The following is a 23,707-nucleotide window of genomic DNA, read 5'->3' as shown; positions in this document are numbered from 1 at the left end:
GGTGGTGGTGGCCGGATTCTTGGAGGATCGATGACAGTATGTGAGCTTGGGGTGGAGAAGAGGGGTGTGTGCTGCTAGAAATCATGCATTTTCATGCCTGATCGTAGTGAATCTTGTGGTCGTTTCTCATGGAAGTTCTCACTCATTTGAAATTTGGCCAGTCGGTGTAATCTCATTTCTAATCTACTTCGTACCGCTTCCACTCGGATCCTTCTGAATGGACAACCAGAAGCAGAAATTAGACATTAACGTGAGCTTGGACAAGGAGACCCACTCTCTCCGATGCTGTTTATTTTGGTGATGGACGTCCTAAATAGTCTTTTCAACAAGGCTGGTGAGATTGGGTTGCTATCACCTCTATCTTGTCGCAACCCGGGGTAGCGGATATCACTTTATGCCAATGATGTGGCTATCTAATACCTGTGTAGGAAAGATGAATCTCACCATTCATATATTTGGAAAAGTTTGGTGAAGCATCAAGACTTAGAACTAGGGATTAAAACAGATCGGATACGGATAGGATATCACCGATATTACATTTGTTTCATATTTCTGTCCGGATTCGGATTCGAATACGGATAGTGTCAACTATGTCGGATAGGATACGATTAGATATCGACATCATAAATATGCGATTTGAGTATTCGGATACGGATACGGTATCGGATGTTGGATATCCGGACTCGGATACGGACAGATCTCAACCCCTCTAAACGAATTCGGTTTCGAATACGGTCGGAAAATATCCGTACCGTTTTCATCTCTACTTAGAACCAATTTGCAGAAACGTTGTGTCATTTCTATTAGGTGTGAATACCAGGCTATTGACAGAGTGAGTATGACTCTTCCTTGCACATTGGCAGAATTTCCATGTACGTACTTGGGGTTACCAAATTCAGATAAGAAACTAAGGAAGTCAAGCTTGCTGCCTTGAATTGAGAAGATTGGAGATAAACTACCAGGATCGAAAGCTATGCTTATGAACATGGCAGGGAGAGCTACTGTGGTTTGGTTTATTCTGTCCGCAATTCCAGTTTATGTGTTGATTGCTATCAAGGTACTGAAATGGTTCGTCAAGGCAATGGATAAAATCCGATGTGCTTTCCTTTGGAAGCGGCGTGATGGGTGCTTGGCTACTTTGGAAACATAGAAACTTAGTTGGTTTCTATCAACATAGTGATTGTTTTGGGTGCTTGGCTACTTTGGAAACATAGAAACTCAGTTGGTTATGAAGGAGCTATCCCAAATTAGGGTGTTATTTTCTGGTCCTTCAGGGACGAACGTCACCTTTGGTCCTTCGTGGGAGCGCGAGGTCTCTGATCTTTAGGTTAATGTTGTGGTAACTTAGCTATCAGGGGGTGTGTGGTCAGGTCTTGCCTTTTGTGTTTTTATAGTTTTTGCTCAGTCATTTACTTCATGGCCTGCTTATAGCTTGGTCCGGAGTAAGGAGGTTAATTTTGTAAGGGCCATTTTCCTCTCTTAATACAAAGATATATAGCTCTCCTTCGTGTTCAAAAAAAGAAGGATGGTGGCGATGCTGCATGCAAAGGGGTGAGCCAATCAAAGCCCTAATCTCTAAATTAGTTGGTAGTAGGATGGCAATTTGGATGTGCATGTCCTAGTTTTCTAATTTTGGCGGTGCCGGAGGTATTGGCTCTGGCAATGCAGATCAACGCATCATGCATAGGGAATTAGAAGGGTAGCACACAGGAAAAAATTATATTGGTTTGAGTACGGGGTACCAATGGAACTCCTAGGTGACATGGGTCATTTGGAATCTCACTTCTTTCTTTTTGGAGATAGTGTTAGTGTCGATGCAAGATAGGTGCACGGTATGCGTCGAGCGTACCATAGGCTTAGAAATCATTTTGGACGCACCCAATGGAACTCCTAGGTGACGTGGATCGTGTGGAATCTCACTTCTTTCTCTTTGGAGATAGTGTTAGTGTCGGTGCAAGATAGGTGCATAGTTTGCGCTAGACGTACCATAGGCTCATAAATCGTTTTGGACACACCCGATGGTACCACTAGGTGACGAGGCTCAAGTGGAAGCTCATTTCGGTCCGTTTGAAGATAGTGCTAATCTTGATGCAAGATAGGAGCACTGTTTGCGTCGAACGTACCATAGGCTCGTAAATCGTTTTGGACGCACCAGATGGAACTCCTAGGTGACGTGGGTCATTTGGAATCTCGTTTCTTTCCATTTGGAGACAGTGTTAGTGTCGGTGCAAGATAGGTGCATGGTTCGCGCTAGACATACCACAGACTTAGAAATCATTTTGTATGCACCCAATAGTACCACTAGGTGACGAGGCTCAAGTGCAGATTGTTTCGGTCCGTTTGAAGTTCGTGCTAATCTTGGCGCAAGATAGGAGCACAGTTTGCGTCGAAGGTACCATTGGCTCATAAATCATTTTGGACGCACCCGGTGGAACTCCTAGGTGACATGGGTCATTTGGAACCTCGCTTCTTTCCGTTTGGAGACACTGTTAGTGTCGGTGCAATATAGATGCATGGTTTGCGGTAGACATACCATAGGCTCAGAAATCGTTTTGGACGCACTCAACAAATTGGTTTGGACGCACCCGATGATACTACTATGTGATGAGGCTCAAGTAGAAGCTCATTTCGGTCCTTTAGGACATAGTGCTAATCTTGACGCAAGATAGGAGGACGGTTTCGTCGAACGTACCATAGGCTCGAAAATCATTTTGGACGCACCCGGTGGAACTCCTAGGTGACGTGGGTCATTTAGAATCTCGCTTCTTTCCGTTTGGAGACACTATTAGTGTTGGTGCAAGATAGGTGCACGCTTTGTGCCAAATAAACTAGAGGCTCAGAAATCATTTTGGACGCACTCGATTGTACCACTAGGTGACGAGGCTCAAGTGAAAGCTCGTTTTGGTCCTTTCGGATATAGTGTTAATCTTGACGCAAGATAGGTGCACGGTATGCATCGAGCGTACCATAGGCTCAGAAATCATTTTGGACGCACCCAATGGAACTCCTAGGTGACGTGGGTCATGTGGAATCTCACTTCTTTCTCTTTGGAGATAGTGTTAGCGTCAGTGCAAGATAGGTGCACGTTATTTGAAATCTCGCTTCTTTCCGTTTGGAGACACTGTTAGGGTCGATGCTATATAGTTGCATGGTTTGCGGTAGACATACCATAGGCTCATAAATCGTTTTGGACGCACTCGATGGTACCACTAGGTGACGGGGCTCAAGTGGAAGCTCGTTTCGGTCCGTTTGAAGATAGTGCTAATCTTGATGCAAGATAGGAGCACGGTTTGCGTCGAACGTACCATTGGCTCATAAATCGTTTTGGACGCACCCGGTGGAACTCCTAGGTGACGTGGGTCATTTGGAACATCGCTTCTTTCCGTTTGGAGACACTATTAGTGTCGGTGCAATATAGGTGCATGGTTTGCGGTAGACATACCATAGACTTAGAAATCGTTTTGGACGCACTCGATGGTACCACTTGGTGACGGGGCTCTAGTGGAAGCTCATTTTGGTCATTTTGGACATAGTGCTAATCTTGACGCAAGATAGGAGCACGGTTTCGTCGAACGTACCATAGGCTCAGAAATTATTTTGGACGAACCCGATGGAACTCCTAGGTGACATGGGTCATGTGGAATCTCACTTCTTTCCATTTGGATACAGTGTTAGTGTCGGTGCAAGATAGGTGCATGGTTTGTGCTAGACGTACCATAGGCTCAGAAATTGTTTTGGATGCACCCGATGGTACCACTTGGTGACGAGACTCAAGTGGAAGCTCATTTTGGTCCTTTAGGACATAGTGTTAATCTTGACTCAAGATTGGAGCACAGGTTGCGTCAAACGTATCATAGGCTCAGAAATCATTTTGGACACACCCGATAGAACTCCTAGGTGACGTGGGTCATGTGGAATCTCACTTCTTTCTGTTTGGAGACAGTGTTAGTGTCGGTGCAAGATTGACGCATCCGATGGAACTCCAAGGTGACGTGGGTCATTTGGAATCTCGATTCTTTCCGTTTGGAGACAGTGTCAGTGTTGGTGCAAGACAGGTGCATGCTTTGCGCCAAACATTCTAGAGGCTCAGAAATCATTTTGGACACACTCGATGGTACCACTAGATGACGAGGCACAAGTGGAAGCTCGTTTTGGTCCTTTTAGACATAGTGTTAATCTTGACGCAAGATAGGAGCATGGTTTGCGTCGTACGTACCATAGGCTTAGAAATCATTTTGGACGCACCTGGTGGAACTCCAAGGTTATGTGGGTCATTTGGAATCTCGCTTCTTTCCGTTTGGAGACACTGTTAGTGTCGGTGCTATATAGTTGCATGGTTTGCGGTAGACATACCATAGGCTCAGAAATCATCTTGGACGCACTCGATGGTATGACTAGGTGACGGGGCTCAAGTGGAAGCTTGTTTCGGTCTGTTTGGAGATAGTGCTAATCTTGACGCAAGATAGGAGCACGGTTTGCTTCGAACGTACGATAGGCTTAGAAATCATTTCGGACGCACCCGATGGAACTCCTAGGCGACATGGGTCATGTGGAATCTCACTTCTTTTCGTTTGGAGATAGTGTTAGTGTCGGTGCAAGATAGGTGCAAAGTTTGTGCTAGACGTACCATAGGCTTAGAAATCATTTTGGACGCAGCCGATGGTACCACTAGGTGATGAGGCTCAAGTAGAAGCTCATTTCGGTCCTTTAGGACATAGTGCTAATCTTGACGCAAGATAGGAGCACGGTTTCGTCGAACGTACCATATGCTCGAAAATCGTTTAGGACGCACCCGGTGGAACTCCTAGGTGACATGGGTCATTTCGAATCTTGCTTGTTTCCATTTGGAGACACTATTAGTGTTGGTGCAAGATAGGTGCACGCTTTGTGCCAAATGAACCAGAGGCTTAGAAATCATTTTGGACACACTCGATTGTACCACTAGGTGACGAGGCTCAGTGGAAGCTCGTTTCGGTCCTTTCAGACATAGTGCTAATCTTGACGCAAGATAGGTGCACAGTATGCGACGAGCGTACCATAGGCTCATAAATCATTTTGGACGCACCCAATGGAACTCCTAGGTGACGTAGGTCACGTGGAATCTCACTTCTTTCTCTTTGGAGATAGTGTTAGTGTCAGTGCAAGATAGGTGCACGGTATGTGTCGAGCATACCATAGGCTTAGAAATCATTTTGGACGCACCCAATGGAACTCCTAGGTGACGTGGGTCATGTGGAATCTCATTTCTTTCTCTTTGGAGATAATGTTCGTGTCGGTGCAAGATAGGAGCATGGTTTGCGCTAGACGTACCATAGGCTCATCAATCGTTTTGCACACACCCAATGGTACCACTAGGTGACGAGGCTCAAGTGGAAGCTCGTTTCGGTCCGTTTGAAGATAGTGCTAATCTTGATGCAAGATAGGAGCACGGTTTGCGTCGAACGTACCATAGGCTCATAAATCATTTTGGACGCACCAGATGGAACTCCTAGGTGACGTGGGTCATTTGGAATCTCATTTCTTTCCATTTGGAGATAGTGTTAGTGTCGGTGCAAGATAGGTGCCAGGTTCGCGCTAGACATACCACAGGCTTATAAATCATTTTCTATGCACCCAATAGTACCACTAGGTGAGGAGGCTCAAGTGGAAGATTGTTTCAGTCCATTTGAAGTTCGTGCTAATCTTGGCGCAAGATAGGAGCATGGTTTGCGTTGAAGGTACCGTTGGCTCAAAATCATTTTGGACGCACTCGATGGAACTCCTAGGTGACGTGGGTCATTTGGAATCTCGCTTCTTTCCGTTTGGAGACACTGTTAGTGTCGGTGCAATACAGGTGCATGGTTTGCGGTAGATATACCATAGCCTCAGAAATCATTATGGACGCACTCGATGGTACCACTTGGTGACGGGGCTCAAGGGGAAGCTCGTTTTGGTCCTTCAGGACATAGTGCTAATCTTGACGCTAGATAGGAGCACGGTTTCGTTGAACGTACCATAGGCTCAAAAATCATTTTGGACGCACCCGGTGGAACTCCTAGGTGACGTGGGTCATTTGGAACCTTGCTTCTTTCCGTTTGGAGACACTATTAGTGTTGGTGCAAGATAGGTGCACGCTTTGTGCCAAATGAACCAGAGGCTCAGAAATCATTTTGGACGCACTCGATTGTACCACTAGGTGACGAGGCTCAAGTGGAAGCTCGTTTTGGTCCTTTCGGACATAGTGCTAATCTTGACGCAAGATAGATGCATGGTATGCAACGAGCATACCATAGGCTCAGAAATCATTTTGGACGCACCCAATGGAACTCCTAGGTGGGTCATAAGGATCTCACTTCTTTCTCTTTGGAGATAGTGTTAGTGTCAGTGCAAGATAGGTGCACGGTATTTGTCGAGCGTACCATAGGCTTAGAAATCATTTTGGACGCACCAAATGGAACTCTTAGGTGACGTGGGTCATGTGGAATCTCACTTCTTTCTCTTTGGAGATAGTGTTAGTGTCGGTGCAAGATAGGTGCATGATTTGCGCTAGACGTACCATAGGCTCATAAATCATTTTGGACGCACCCGATGGTACCACTAGGTGACAAGGATCAAGTGGAAGCTCGTTTAGGTCCATTTGAAGATAGTGCTAATCTTGATGCAAGATAGGAGCACGGTTTGCGTCGAACGTACCATAGGCTCATAAATCATTTTGGATGCACTAGATAGAACTCCTAGGTGACGTGGGTCATTTGGAATCTCGTTTCTTTCTATTTGGAGACAATGTTAGTGTCGGTGCAAGATAGGTGCATGGTTCGCGCTAGACATACCATAGGCTTAAAAGTCATTTTGTATGTCCCTGATAGTACCACTAGGTGACGAGGCTCAAGTGGAAGCTCGTTTCGGTCCATTTGAAGATAGTGCTAATCTTGATGCAAGATAGGAGCACGATTTGCGTCGAACGAACCATAGGCTCGTAAATTGTTTTGGACGCACCAGATGGAACTCCTAGGTGACGTGGGTCATTTGGAATCTCGTTTCTTTTCATTTGGAGATAGTGTTAGTGCCGGTGCAAGATAGGTGCTTGGTTCACACTAGACATACCATAGGCTTAGAAATCATTTTGTATGCACCTAATAGTTCCACTAGGTGACGAGGCTCAAGTGGAAGATTGTTTCGGTCCGTTTGAAGTTCATGCTAATCATGGCGCAAGATAGGAGCACGGTTTGCGTCGAAGGTACCATTGGCTCATAAATCGTTTTGGACACACCCTGTGGAACTCCTAGGTGACATGGGTCATTTGGAACCTCGCTTCTTTCTATTTGGAGACACTATTAGTGTTGGTGCAATATAGGTGCATGGTTTGCGGTAGACGTACCATAGACTTAGAAATCGTTTTGGACGCACTCGATGGTACCACTTGGTGACGGAGCTCAAGTGGAAGCTTGTTTCGGTCCTTTAGGACATAGTGCTAATCTTGACGCAAGATAGGAGCACGGTTTCATCAAACGTACCATAGGCTCAGAAATCATTTTGGACGCACCCGATGGAACTCCTAGGTGACGTGGGTCATGTGGAATCTCACTTCTTTCCATTTGGATACAGTGTTAGTGTCGGTGCAAGATAGGTGCATGGTTTGCGCTAGACGTACCATAGGCTCAGAAATTATTTTGGATGCACCCGATGGTACCACTAGGTGACGAGGTTCAAGTGGAAGCTCATTTTGATCCTTTAGGACATAGTGTCAATCTTGACATAAGATTGGAGCACAGTTTGCGTCGAACGTATCATAGGCTCAGAAATTGTTTTGGACACACCCGATGGAACTCCTAGGTGACGTGGGTCATGTGGAATCTCACTTCTTTCTGTTTGGAGACAGTGTTAGTGTCGGTGCAAGGTTGACGCATCCAATGGAACTCCAAGGTGACGTGGGTCATTTGGAATCTCGATTCTTTCCATTTGGAGACAGTGTTAGTGTTGCTGCAAGACAGGTGCATGCTTTGCGCCAAACGTTCCAGAGGCTCAGAAATCGTTTTGGACACACTTGATGGTACCACTAGGTGACGAGGCTCAAGTGGAAGCTCATTTTGGTCCTTTCACACATAGTGCTAATCTTGACGCAAGATAGGAGCACGGTTTGCGTCGTACATACCATAGGCTCAGAAATCATTTTGGACGCACCCGGTGGAACTCCAAGGTTATGTGGGTCATTTGGAATCTCGCTTCTTTCCGTTTGGAGACACTGTTAGTGTTGGTGCTATATAGTTGCATGGTTTGCGGTAGACATACCATAGGCTCAGAAATCATTTTGGATGCACTCGATGGTACCACTAGGTGACGGGGCTCAAGTGGAAGCTCATTTTGGTCTGTTTGGAGATAGTGCTAATCTTGACGCAAGATAGGAGCACGGTTTGCGTCGAACGTACCATAGGCTCGAAAATCATTTCGGACGCACCCGATGGAACTCCTAGGTGACATGGGTCATGTAGAATCTCACTTCTTTCCGTTTGGAGACAGTGTTAGTGTCGGTGCAAGACAAGTTCAAGGTTTGTGCTAGACGTACCATAGGCTTAGAAATCGTTTTGGACGCACCCGATGGTACCACTAGGTGATGAGGCTCAAGTAGAAGCTCGTTTCAGTCCTTTAGGACGTAGTGCTAATCTTGACGCAAGATAGGGGCATGGTTTCGTTGAATGTACCATAGCCTCAAAAATCGTTTTGGACGCACCCAGTGGAACTCCTAGGTGACATGGGTCATTTCGAATCTCGCTTCTTTCCATTTGGAGACACTCTTAGTGTTGGTGCAAGATAGGTGCACGCTTTGTGCCAAATGAACCAAAGGCTCAGAAATCATTTTGGACACACTCGATTGTACCACTAGGTGACGAGGCTCAAGTGGAAGCTCGTTTTGGTCCTTTCGGACATAGTGCTAATCTTGACGCAAGATAGGTGCATGGTATGCAATGAGCATACCATAGGCTCAGAAATCATTTTGGACGCACCCAATGGAACTCCTAGGTGGGTCATAAGGATCTCACTTCTTTCTCTTTGGAGATAGTGTTAGTGTCAGTGCAAGATAGGTGCACGGTATTTGTCGAGCGTACCATAGGCTTAGAAATCATTTTGGACGCACCAAATGGAACTCTTAGGTGACGTGGGTCATGTGGAATCTCACTTCTTTCTCTTTGGAGATAGTGTTAGTGTCGGTGCAAGATAGGTGCATGATTTGCGCTAGACGTACCATAGGCTCATAAATCATTTTGGACGCACCCGATGGTACCACTAGGTGACAAGGATCAAGTGGAAGCTCGTTTAGGTCCATTTGAAGATAGTGCTAATCTTGATGCAAGATAGGAGCACGGTTTGCGTCGAACGTACCATAGGCTCATAAATCATTTTGGATGCACTAGATAGAACTCCTAGGTGACGTGGGTCATTTGGAATCTCGTTTCTTTCTATTTGGAGACAATGTTAGTGTCGGTGCAAGATAGGTGCATGGTTCGCGCTAGACATACCATAGGCTTAAAAGTCATTTTGTATGTCCCTGATAGTACCACTAGGTGACGAGGCTCAAGTGGAAGCTCGTTTCGGTCCATTTGAAGATAGTGCTAATCTTGATGCAAGATAGGAGCACGATTTGCGTCGAACGAACCATAGGCTCGTAAATTGTTTTGGACGCACCAGATGGAACTCCTAGGTGACATGGGTCATTTAGAATCTCGTTTCTTTTCATTTGGAGATAGTGTTAGTGCTGGTGCAAGATAGGTGCTTGGTTCACACTAGACATACCATAGGCTTAGAAATCATTTTGTATGCACCTAATAGTACCACTAGGTGACGAGGCTCAAGTGGAAGATTGTTTCGGTCCGTTTGAAGTTCATGCTAATCATGGCGCAAGATAGGAGCACGGTTTGCGTCGAAGGTACCATTGGCTCATAAATCGTTTTGGACAAACCCTGTGGAACTCCTAGGTGACATGGGTCATTTGGAACCTCGCTTCTTTCTATTTGGAGACACTATTAGTGTTGGTGCAATATAGGTGCATGGTTTGCGGTAGACGTACCATAGACTTAGAAATCGTTTTGGACGCACTCGATGGTACCACTTGGTGACGGAGCTCAAGTGGAAGCTTGTTTCGGTCCTTTAGGACATAGTGCTAATCTTGACGCAAGATAGGAGCACGGTTTCATCAAACGTACCATAGGCTCAGAAATCATTTTGGACGCACCCGATGGAACTCCTAGGTGATGTGGGTCATGTGGAATCTCACTTCTTTCCATTTGGATACAGTGTTAGTGTCGGTGCAAGATAGGTGCATGGTTTGCGCTAGACGTACCATAGGCTCAGAAATTATTTTGGATGCACCCGATGGTACCACTAGGTGACGAGGTTCAAGTGGAAGCTCATTTTGATCCTTTAGGACATAGTGTCAATCTTGACATAAGATTGGAGCACAGTTTGCGTCGAACGTATCATAGGCTCAGAAATTGTTTTGGACACACCCGATGGAACTCCTAGGTGACGTGGGTCATGTGGAATCTCACTTCTTTCTGTTTGGAGACAGTGTTAGTGTCGGTGCAAGGTTGACGCATCCAATGGAACTCCAAGGTGACGTGGGTCATTTGGAATCTCGATTCTTTCCATTTGGAGACAGTGTTAGTGTTGCTGCAAGACAGGTGCATGCTTTGCGCCAAACGTTCCAGAGGCTCAGAAATCGTTTTGGACACACTTGATGGTACCACTAGGTGACGAGGCTCAAGTGGAAGCTCATTTTGGTCCTTTCACACATAGTGCTAATCTTGACGCAAGATAGGAGCACGGTTTGCGTCGTACATACCATAGGCTCAGAAATCATTTTGGACGCACCCGGTGGAACTCCAAGGTTATGTGGGTCATTTGGAATCTCGCTTCTTTCCGTTTGGAGACACTGTTAGTGTTGGTGCTATATAGTTGCATGGTTTGCGGTAGACATACCATAGGCTCAGAAATCATTTTGGATGCACTCGATGGTACCACTAGGTGACGGGGCTCAAGTGGAAGCTCATTTTGGTCTGTTTGGAGATAGTGCTAATCTTGACGCAAGATAGGAGCACGGTTTGCGTCGAACGTACCATAGGCTCGAAAATCATTTCGGACGCACCCGATGGAACTCCTAGGTGACATGGGTCATGTAGAATCTCACTTCTTTCCGTTTGGAGACAGTGTTAGTGTCGGTGCAAGACAAGTTCAAGGTTTGTGCTAGACGTACCATAGGCTTAGAAATCGTTTTGGACGCACCCGATGGTACCACTAGGTGATGAGGCTCAAGTAGAAGCTCGTTTCAGTCCTTTAGGACGTAGTGCTAATCTTGACGCAAGATAGGGGCATGGTTTCGTTGAATGTACCATAGCCTCAAAAATCGTTTTGGACGCACCCAGTGGAACTCCTAGGTGACATGGGTCATTTCGAATCTCGCTTCTTTCCATTTGGAGACACTCTTAGTGTTGGTGCAAGATAGGTGCACGCTTTGTGCCAAATGAACCAAAGGCTCAGAAATCATTTTGGACGCACTCGATTGTACCACTAGGTGACGAGGCTCAAGTCGAAGCTCGTTTTGGTCCTTTCGGACATAGTGCTAATCTTGACGCAAGATAGGTGCACGGTATGCGTCGAGCGTACCATAGGCTCAGAAATCATTTTAGACACACCCAATGGAACTCCTAGGTGATGTGGGTCATGTGGAATCTCACTTCTTTCTCTTTGGAGATTGTGTTAGTGTCGGTGCAAGATAGGTGCACGGTATGTGTCGAGCGTACCATAGGCTTAGAAATCATTTTGGACACACCCAATGGAACTCCTAGGTGACGTGGGTCGTGTGGAATCTTACTTCTTTCTCTTTGGAGATAGTGTTAGTGTCGGTGCAAGATAGGTGCATGGTTTATGCTAGACATACCATAGGCTCATCAATCGTTTTGGACACACCCGATGGTACCACTAGGTGACAAGGCTCAAGTGGAAGCTCATTTCGGTCTGTTTGAAGATAGTGCTAATCTTGATGCAAGATAGGAGTACGGTTTGCGTCGAACGTACCATAGGCTCATAAATCATTTTGGACGCACCAGATGGAACTCCTAGGTGACGTGGGTCATTTGGAATCTCATTTCTTTCTATTTGGAGACAATGTTAGTGTCGGTGCAAGATAGGTGCATGGTTCGTGCTAGACATACCATAGGCTTAAAAGTCATTTTGTATGTGCCTGATAGTACCACTAGGTGACGAGGCTCAAGTGGAAGCTCGTTTCGGTCTATTTGAAGATAGTGCTAATCTTGATGCAAGATAGGAGCACGGTTTGCGTCGAACGTACCATAGGCTCATGAATCATTTTGGACGCACCAGATGGAACTCCTAGGTGACGTGGGTCATTTGGAATCTCGTTTCTTTTCATTTGGAGACAGTGTTAGTGCCGGTGCAAGATAGGTGCATGGTTCGCGCTAGACATACCATAGGCTTAGAAATCATTTTGTATGCACCCAATAGTACCACTAGGTGACGAGGCTCAAGTGGAAGATTGTTTTGGTCCGTTTGAAGTTCATGCTAATCATGGCGCAAGATAGGAGCACAGTTTGCATCGAAGGTACCATTGGCCCATAAATCATTTTGGACACACCCGGTGGAACTCCTAGGTGACGTGGGTCATTTGGAACCTCGCTTCTTTCTGTTTGGAGACACTGTTAGTGTTGGTGCAATATAGGTGCATGGTTTGCGGTAGACGTACCATAGACTCAGAAATGGTTTTGGACGCACTCGATGGTACCACTTGGTGACGAAGCTCAAGTGGAAGCTTGTTTCGGTCCTTTAGGACATAGTGCTAATCTTGACGCAAGATAGGAGCACGGTTTCGTCGAACATACCACAGGCTCGGAAATCATTTTGGACGCACCCGATGGAACTCCTAGGTGATGTGGGTCATGTGGAATCTCACTTCTTTCCATTTGGATACAGTGTTAGTGTCGGTGCAAGATAGGTGCATGGTTTGCGCTAGACGTACCATAGGCTCAGAAATTGTTTTGGATGCACCCGATGGTACCACTAGGTGACGAGGTTCAAGTGGAAGCTCATTTTTGTCCTCTAGGACATAGTGTTAATCTTGACACAAGATTGGAGCATAGTTTGCGTCGAACGTACCATAGGCTCAGAAATCATTTTGGACGCACCCGATGGAACTCCTAGGTGACGTGGGTCATGTGGAATCTCACTTCTTTCCATTTGGATACAGTGTTAGTATCGGTGCAAGATAGGTGCATGGTTTGCGCTAGACATACCATAGGCTCAGAAATTGTTTTGGATGCACCCAATGGTACCACTAGGTGACGAGGTTCAAGTGGAAGCTCATTTTGGTCCTTTAGGACAAAGTGTTAATCTTGACACAAGATTGGAGCACAGTTTGCGTCGAACGTACCATAGGCTCAGAAATTGTTTTGGACACACCCGATGGAACTCCTTGGTGACGTGGGTCATGTGGAATCTCACTTCTTTCTGTTTGGAGACAGTGTTAGTGTCGGTGCAAGATTGACGTATCCAATGGAACTCCAAGGTGACGTGGGTCATTTGGAATCTCGATTCTTTCTGTTTGGAGACAGTGTTAGTGTTGGTGCAAGACAGGTGCATGCTTTGCGCCAAACGTTCCAGAGGCTCAGAAATCGTTTTGGACACACTTGATGGTACCACTAGGTGACGAGGCTCAAGTGGAAGCTCGTTTTGGTCCTTTTAGACATAGTGCTAATCTTGACGCAAGATAGGAGCACGGTTTGCGTCGTACATACCATAGGCTCAGAAATTGTTTTGGATGCACCCGGTGGAACTCCAAGGTTATGTGGGTCATTTGGAATCTCGCTTCTTTCCGTTTGGAGACACTGTTAGTGTCGGTGCTATATAGTTGCATGGTTTGCGGTAGACATACCATAGGCTTAGAAATCATTTTGGATGCACTCGATGGTACCACTAGGTGACGGGGCTCAAGTGGAAGCTCATTTTGGTATGTTTGGAGATAGTGCTAATATTGACGCAAGATAGAGCACGGTTTGCGTCGAACGTACCATAGGCTCGGAAATCGTTTTGGATGCACCCGATGGAACTCCTAGGTGACATGGGTCATGTAGAATCTCACTTCTTTCCGTTTGGAGACAGTGTTAGTGTCGGTGCAAGACAAGTGCAAGGTTTGTGCTAGACGTACCATAGGCTCAGAAATTGTTTTGGACGCACCCGATGGTACCACTAGGTGATGAGGCTCAAGTAGAAGCTCGTTTCAGTGCTTTAGGACGTAGTGCTAAACTTGACGCATGATAGGGGCATGGTTTCGTCGAACGTACCATAGGCTCGAAAATCATTTTGGACGCACCCGGTGGAACTCCTAGGTGATGTGGGTCATTTTGAATCTCGCTTCTTTCCATTTGGAGACGCTATTAGTGTTGGTGCAAGATAGGTGCACGCTTTGTGCCAAATGAACTAGAGGCTCAGAAATCATTTTGGACGCACTCGATTGTACCACTAGGTGACAAGGCTCAAGTTGAAGCTCGTTTTGGTCCTTTCGGACATAGTGCTAATCTTGACGCAAGATAGGTACACGGTATGCGTCGAGCATACCATAGGCTCAGAAATTATTTTGGACACACCCAATGGAACTCCTAGGTGATGTGGGTCATGTGGAATCTCACTTCTTTCTCTTTGGAGATTGTGTTAGTGTCAGTGCAAGATAGGTGCATGGTATGTGTTGAGCGTACCATAGGCTTAGAAATCATTTTGGACGCACCAAATGGAACTCGTAGGTGATGTGGGTCGTGTGGAATCTCACTTCTTTCTCTTTGGAGATAGTGTTAGTGTCGGTGCAAGATAGGTGCATGGTTTGCGCTAGACATACCATAGGCTCATCAATCGTTTTGGACACACCCGATGGTACCACTAGGTGACGAGGCTCAAGTGGAAGCTCGTTTTGGTCCGTTTGAAGATAGTGCTAATCTTGATGCAAGATAGGAGCATGGTTTGCGTCGAACGTACCATAGGCTCGTAAATCGTTTTGGACGCACTAGATGGAACTCCTAGGTGACGTGGGTCATTTAGAATCTCGTTTCTTTCCATTTGGAGATAGTGTTCGTGTCGGTGCAAGATAGGTGCATGGTTCGCGCAAGACATACCATAGGCTTAGAAATCATTTTGTATGCACCCAATAATACCACTAGGTGATGAGGCTCAAGTGGAAGATTGTTTTAGTCTGTTTGAAGTTCGTGCTAATCTTTGCGCAAGATAGGAGCACGGTTTGCGTCGATGGTACCATTGGCTCGTAAATCATTTTGGACGCACCCGGTGGAACTCTTAGGTGACGTGGGTCATTTGGAACCTCACCTCTTTCTATTTGGAGACACTGTTAGTGTCGGTGAAATACAGGTGCATGGTTTGCGGTAGACATATCATAGGCTCAGAAATCATTTTGGACGCACTCGATGGTACCACTTGGTGACGAGGCTCAAGTGGAAGCTCGTTTTGGTCCTTTAGGACATAGTGCTAATCTTGACGCAAGATAGGAGCACGGTTTCATCAAACGTACCATAGGCTCAGAAATCATTTTGGATGCACCCGATGGAACTCCTAGGTGATGTGGGTCTTGTGGAATCTCACTTCTTTGCGTTTGAATACAGTGTTAGTGTTGGTGCAAGATAGGTGCATGGTTTGAGCTAGATGTACCATATGCTCAAAATATTGTTTTGGACGCACCCGATGGTGCCACTAGGTGACGAGGCTCAAGTGGAAGCTCGTTTTGGTCCTCTAGGACATAGTGCTAATCTTGACGCAAGATTGGAGCACAGTTTGCGTCGAACGTTCCATAAGCTCAGAAATCGTTTTGGACGCACCCGATAGAACTCCTAGGTGACGTGGGTCATGTGGAATCTCACTTCTTTCTGTTTGGAGACAGTGTTAGTGTCGGTGCAAGATTGATGCACCCGATGGAACTCCAAGGTGACGTGGGTCATTTGGAATCTCGATTCTTTCTGTTTGGAGACAGTGTTAGTGTTTGGGCAAGATAGGTGCATGCTTTGCGCCAAATGTTCCAGAGGCTCAGAAATCATTTTGGACGCACTCGATGTTACCACTAGGTGGTGAGGCTCAAGTGGAAGCTCGTTTTGGTCCTTCCAGACATAGTGCTAATCTTGATGCAAGATAGGAGCACGGTTTGCGTCATACGTACCATAGGCTCAGAAATCATTTTGGACGCACCTGGTGGAACTCCTAGGTGACGTGGGCCATTTGGAATCTTGCTTCTTTTTGTTTGAAGACACTGTTAGTGTCGGTGCTATATAGTTGCATGGTTTGCGGTAGACATACCATAGGCTCAGAAATTGTGTTGGACGCACTTGATGGTACCACTAGGTGACGGGGCTCAAGTGGAAGCTTGTTTCGATCCATTTAGAGATAGTGCTAATCTTGACGCAAGATAGGAGCACGGTTTGCGTCGAACATACCATAGGCTCAGAAATCATTTTGGGCGTACCCGATGGAACTACTAGGTGATGTGGGTCATGTGGAATCTCACTTCTTTCCGCTTGGAGATAGTGTTAGTGTCGGTGCAAGATAGGTGCATGGTTTCGCTAGACGTACCGTAGGCTCAGAAATCGTTTTGGACGCACCAGAGGGGCCCACTAGGTGACGAGGCTCAAGTGGAAGCTCATTTAGGTCCTTTAGGACATAGTGCTAATCTTGACGCAAGATAGGAGCATGGTTTCGTCGAATGTACCATCGGCTCCAAAATCATTTTGGACACACCCGGTGGAACTCCTAGGTGACGTGGGTCATTTGGAATCTCGCTTCTTTCCGTTTGGAGACACTATTAGTGTTGGTGCAAGATAGGTGCACGCTTTGTGCCAAATGAACTAGAGGCTCAAAAATCATTTTGGACGCAGTCGATTGTACCACTAGGTGATGAGGCTCAAGTGGAAGCTCGTTTCGGTCCTTTCGGACATAGTGCTAATCTTGACGCAAGATAGGTGCACGGTATGCGTCGAGGGTACCATAGGCTCAGAAATCATTTTGGACGCACCCAATGGAACTCCTAGGTGACGTGGGTCTTGTGGAATCTCACTTCTTTCTCTTTGGAGATTGTGTTAGTGTTGGTGCAAGATAGGTGCACGGTATGCATCAAGCGTACCATAGGCTTAGAAATCATTTTGGACGCACCCAATGGAACTCCTAGGTGACGTGGGTCGTGTGGAATCTCACTTCTTTCTCTTTGGAGATAGTGTTAGTGTCGGAACAAGATAGGTGCATGGTTTGCGCTAGACGTACCATAGGCTCATAAATCGTTTTGGACGCACTCGATGGTACCACTAGGTGACGAGGCTCAAGTAGAAGCTCGTTTCGGTCCGTTAGAAGATTGTGCCAATCTTGATGCAAGATAGGAGCACAGTTTGCATCGAATGTACCATAGGCTCGTAAATTGTTTTGAACGCACCAGATGGAACTCCTAGGGGACGTGGGTCATTTGGAATCTCGTTTCTTTTTCATTTGGAGACAGTGTTAGTGTCGGTGCAAATAGGTGCATGGTTCGCGCTAGACATACCACAGGCTTAGAAATCATTTTGTATGCACCCAATAGTACCACTAGGTGACGAGGCTCAAGTGGAAGATTGTTTCAGTCCGTTTGAAGTTTGTGCTAATCTTTGCGCAAGATAGGAGCACGGTTTGCGTCGAAGGTACCATTGGCTCATAAATCATTTTGGACGCACCCGGTGGAACTCCTAGGTGACGTGGGTCATTTGGAACCTCACTTCTTTCCATTTGGAGACACTGTTAGTGTTGGTGAAATACAGGTGCATGGTTTGCGGTAGACATACCATAGGCTGATAAATCGTTTTGGACGCACCCGATGGTACCACTAGGTGATGAGGCTCAAGTGGAAGCTTGTTTCGGTCCGTTAGAAGATAGTGCTAATCTTGACGCAAGATAGGAGCACGGTTTCGTCGAACGTACCATAGGCTCGAAAATCATTTTGGACGCATCCGGTGGAACTCCTAGGTGACGTGGGTCATTTGGAATCTCACTTCTTTGCGTTTGGATACAATGTTAGTGTTGGTGCAAGATAGGTGCATGGTTTGCGCTAGACGTACCATAGGCTCATAAATTGTTTTGGACGCACCCGATGGTACCACTAGGTGACGAGGCTCAAGTGGAAGCTCGTTTTGGTCCTCTAGGACATAGTGCTAATCTTGATGCAAGATTGGAGCACAGTTTGCGTTGAACGTACCATAAGCTCAGAAATCATTTTGGACACACCCGATAGAACTCCTAGGTGACGTGGGTCATGTGGAATCTCACTTCTTTCTGTTTGGAGATAGTGCTAGTGTTGGTGCAAGATTGACGCACCCGATGGAACTCCAAGGTGACGTGGGTCATTTGGAATCTCGATTCTTTCCGTTTAGAGACAGTGTCAGTGTTGGGGCAAGATAGGTGCATGCTTTGCGCGAAACATTCCAGTGGCTCAGAAATCATTTTGGACGCACTCGATGTTACCACTAGGTGGCGAGGCTCAAGTGAAAGATCGTTTTGGTCCTTTCAGACATAGTGCTAATCTTGACGCAATATAGGAGCACGGTTTGCGTCGTATGTACCATAGGCTCAAAAATCATTTTGGACGCACCCGGTGGAACTCCTAGGTGACATGGGTCATTTGGAATCTCGCTTCTTTCTGTTTGAAGACACTGTTAGTGTCGGTGCTATATAGTTGCATGGTTTGCGGTAGACATACCATAGGATCAGAAATTGTTTTGGACGCACTTGATGGTACCACTAGGTGACGGGGCTCAAGTGGAAGCTCGTTTCGATCCGTTTAGAGATAGTGCTAATCTTGACACAAGATAGGAGCACGGTTTGCGTCGAACATACCATAGGCCTAGAAATCATTTTGGACGTACCCGATGGAACTGCTAGGTGATGTGGGTCATGTGGAATCTCACTTCTTTCCGTTTGGAGACAGTGTTAGTGTCGGTGCAAGATAGGTGCATGGTTTCGCTAGACGTACCATAGGCTCAGAAATCGTTTTGGACCCACCAGATGGTTCCACTAGGTGACGACGCTCAAGTGGAAGCTCGTTTTGGTCCTCTAGGACATAGTGCTAATCTTGACGCAAGATTGGAGCACAGTTTGCGTCGAACGTACCATAAGCTCAGAAATCATTTTGGACGCACCCGATGGAACTCCTAGGTGACGTGGGTCATGTGGAATCTCACTTCTTTGCGTTTGGATACAGTGTTAGTGTCGGTGCAAGATAGGTGCATGGTTTGCGCTAGACGTACCATATGCTCAGAAATTGTTTTGGACACACCCGATGGTACCACTAGGTGACGAGGCTCAAGTGGAAGCTCGTTTTGGTCCTCTAGGACATAGTGCTAATCTTGACACAAGATTGGAGCACAGTTTGTGTCGAACGTACCATAAGCTCAGAAATCATTTTGGACGCACCCGATGGAACTCCTAGGTGACGTGGGTCATGTGGAATCTCACTTCTTTCTGTTTGGAGACAGTGTTAGTGTCGGTGCAAGATTGATGCACCTGATGGAACTCCAAGGTGACGTGGGTCATTTGGAATCTCGATTCTTTCCGTTTGGAGACAGTGTCAGTGTTGGGGCAAGATAGGTGCATGCTTTGCACCAAACGTTCTAGACGCTTAGAAATCATTTTGGACGCACTCGATGTTACCACTAGGTGGCGAGGCTCAAGTGGAAGCTCATTTTGGTCCTTTCAGACATAGTGCTAATCTTGACGCAAGATAGGAGCACGGTTTGCGTCGTACGTACCATTGGCTCAGAAATCATTTTGGACGCACCCGGTGCAACTCCTAGGTGACATGGGTCATTTGGAATCTCGCTTCTTTCTGTTTGAAGACACTGTTAGTGTCAGTGCTATATAGTTGCATGGTTTGTGGTAGACATACCATAGGCTCAGAAATTGTTTTGGACGCACTTGATGGTACCACTAGGTGACGGGGCTCAAGTGGAAGCTCGTTTCGATCTGTTTAGAGATAGTGCTAATCTTGACGCAAGATAGGAGCACGGTTTATGTCGAACATACCATAGGCTCAGAAATCGTTTTGGATGTATCCGATGGAACTGCTAGGTGACGTGGGTCATGTGGAATCTCACTTCTTTCTGTTTGGAGATAGTGTTAGTGTCGGTGCAAGATAGGTGCATGGTTTGAGCTAGACGTACCATAGGCTCAGAAATCGTTTTGGATGCACCTGATGGTACCACTAGGTGACGAGGCTCAAGTGGAAGCTCATTTAGGTCCTTTAGGACATAGTACTAATCTTGACGCAAGATAGGAGCACAGTTTCATCAAATGTACCATAGGCTCGAAAATCATTTTGGACGCACCCGGTGGAACTCCTAGGTGACGTGGGTCATTTGGAATCTCACTTCTTTCCATTTGGAGACACTATTAGTGTTGGTGCAAGATAGGTGCACGCTTTGTGCCAAATGAACTAGAGGCTCAGAAATCATTTTGGACGCACTCGATAGTACCACTAGGTGATGAGGCTCAAGTGGAAGCTCGTTTCGGTCCTTTCGGACATAGTGCTAATCTTGACGTAAGATAGGTGCACGGTATGCGTCGAGCGTACCATAGGCTCAGAAATCATTTTGGACGCACTCAATGGAACTCCTAGGTGACGTGGGTCATGTGGAATCTCACTTCTTTCTCTTTGGAGATAGTATTAGTGTCGGTGCAAGATAGGTGCACGGTATGCGTCAAGCATACCATAGGCTTAGAAATCATTTTGGACGCACCCAATGGAACTCCTAGGTGACGTGGGTTGTGTGGAATCTCACTTCTTTCTCTTTGGAGATAGTGTTAGTGTCAGAGCAAGATAGGTGCATGGTTTGTGCTAGACGTACCATAGGCTCATAAATCATTTTGGACGCACCCGATGGTACCACTAGGTGATGAGGCTCAAGTAGAAGCTCGTTTCGGTCCGTTAGAAGATAGTGCTAATCTTGATGCAAGATAGGAGCACAGTTTGCGTCAAACGTACCATAGGCTCGTAAATCGTTTTGGACGCACCAGATGGAACTCCTAGGGGACGTGGGTCATTTGGAATCTCGTTTCTTTTTCATTTGGAGACAGTGTTAGTGTCGGTGCAAGATAGGTGCATGGTTCGCGCTTGACATACCACAGGCTTAGAAATCATTTTGTATGCACCCAATAGTACCACTAGGTGACGAGGCTCAAGTGGAAGATTGTTTTAGTCCGTTTGAAGTTCGTGCAAATCTTTGCGCAAGATAGGAGCACGGTTTGCGTCGAAGGTACCATTGGCTCATAAATCATTTTGGACGCACCCGGTGGAACTCCTAGGTGACGTGGGTCATTTGGAACCTCACTTCTTTCCGTTTGGAGACACTGTTAGTGTTGGTGAAATACAGGTGCATGGTTTGCGGTAGACATACCATAGGCTCAGAAATCATTTTGGACGCACTCGATGGTACCACTTGGTGATGGGGCTCAAGTGGAGCTCATTTCGGTCCTTTAGGACATAGTGCTAATCTTGACGCAAGATAGGAGCACGGTTTCGTCGAATGTACCATAGGCTCAGAAATCATTTTGGATGCACTCGATGGAACTCCTAGGTGACGTGGGTCATGTGGAATCTCACTTCTTTGCGTTTGGATACAGTGTTAGTGTCGGTGCAAGATAGGTGCATGGTTTGCGCTAGACGTACCATAGGCTCGGAAATTGTTTTGGACGCACCCGATGGTACCACTAGGTGATGAGGCTCAAGTGGAAGCTCGTTTTGGTCCTCTAGGACATAGTGCTAATCTTGACGCAAGATTGGAGCACAGTTTGCGTCGAACGTACCATAAGCTCAGAAATCGTTTTGGCCGCACCCGATGGAACTCCTAGGTGACGTGGGTAATGTGGAATCTCACTTCTTTCTGTTTGGAGACAGTGTTAGTGTCGGTGCAAGATTGACGCACCCGATGGAACTCCAAGGTGACTTGGGTCATAAGGAATCTTGATTCTTTCTGTTTGGAGACAGTGTTAGTGTTGGGGCAAGATAGGTGCATGCTTTGCGCCAAATGTTCTAGAGGTTCAGAAATCATTTTGGACGCACTCGATGTTACCACTAGGTGGCGAGGCTCAAGTGGAAGCTCGTTTTGGTCCTTTCAGACATAGTGCTAATCTTGACGCAAGATAGGAGCATAGTTTGCGTCGTACATACCATAGGCTCAGAAATCATTTTGGACGCACCCGGTGTAACTCCTAGGTGATGTGGGTCATTTGGAATCTCGCTTCTTTCTGTTTGAAGACACTGTTAGTGTCGGTGCTATATAGTTGCATGGTTTGCGGTAGACATACCATAGGCTTAGAAATTGTTTTGGACGCACTTGATGGTACCACTAGGTGACGGGGCTCAAGTGGAAGCAAGTTTCGGTCCGTTTAGAGATAGTTCTAATCTTGACGCAAGATAGGAGCACAGTTTCGTCGAACGTACCATAGGCTCGAAAATCATTTTGGACGCACCCGGTGGAACTCCTAGGTGACGTGGGTCATTTGGAATCTCACTTCTTTGCGTTTGGATACAGTGTTAGTGTCGGTGCAAGATAGGTGCATGGTTTGCGCTAGACGTACCATATGCTCATAAATTGTTTTGGACACACCCGCTGGTACCACTAGGTGACAAGGCTCAAGTGGAAGCTCGTTTTGGTCCTCTAGGACATAGTGCTAATCTTGATGCAAGATTGGAGCACAGTTTGCGTTGAACGTACCATAAGCTCAAAATCATTTTGGACACACCCGATGGAACTCCTAGGTGACGTGGGTCATGTGGAATCTCACTTCTTTCTGTTTGGAGATAGTGCTAGTGTTGGTGCAAGATTGACGCACCCGATGGAACTCCAAGGTGACGTGGGTCATTTGGAATCTCGATTCTTTCTGTTTGGAGACAGTGTCAGTGTTGGGGCAAGATAGGTGCATGCTTTGCGCGAAACGTTCCAGAGGCTCAGAAATCATTTTGGACGCACTCGATGTTACCACTAGGTGGCGAGGCTCAAGTGAAAGCTCGTTTTGGTCCTTTCAGACATAGTGCTAATCTTGACGTAAGATAGGAGCACGGTTTGCGTCGTATGTACCATAGGCTCAGAAATCATTTTGGACGCACCCGGTGGAACTCCTAGGTGACATGGGTCATTTGGAATCTCGCTTCTTTCTGTTTGAAGACACTGTTAGTGTCGGTGCTATATAGTTGCATGGTTTGCGGTAGACATACCATAGGATCAGAAATTGTTTTGGACGCACTTGATGGTACCACTAGGTGACGGGGCTCAAGTGGAAGCTCGTTTCGATCCGTTTAGAGATAGTGCTAATCTTGACGCAAGATAGGAGCACGGTTTGCGTCGAACATACCATAGGCTCAGAAATCATTTTGGACGTACCCGATGGAACTGCTAGGTGACGTGGGTCATGCGGAATCTCACTTCTTTCCATTTGGAGACAGTGTTAGTGTCGGTGCAAGATAGGTGCATGGTTTCGCTAGACGTACCATAGGCTCAGAAATCGTTTTGGACCCACAAGATGGTTCCACTAGGTGACGACGCTCAAGTGGAAGCTTGTTTTGGTCCTCTAGGACATAGTGCTAATCTTGACGCAAGATTGGAGCACAGTTTGCGTCGAACGTACCATAAGCTCAGAAATCATTTTGGACGCACCTGAT

Source organism: Miscanthus floridulus, chromosome 6 (assembly GCF_019320115.1).
Source record: "Miscanthus floridulus cultivar M001 chromosome 6, ASM1932011v1, whole genome shotgun sequence".
Classification (NCBI taxonomy): domain Eukaryota; kingdom Viridiplantae; phylum Streptophyta; class Magnoliopsida; order Poales; family Poaceae; genus Miscanthus; species Miscanthus floridulus.
Note: the sequence above shows the minus strand (reverse complement) of the source record.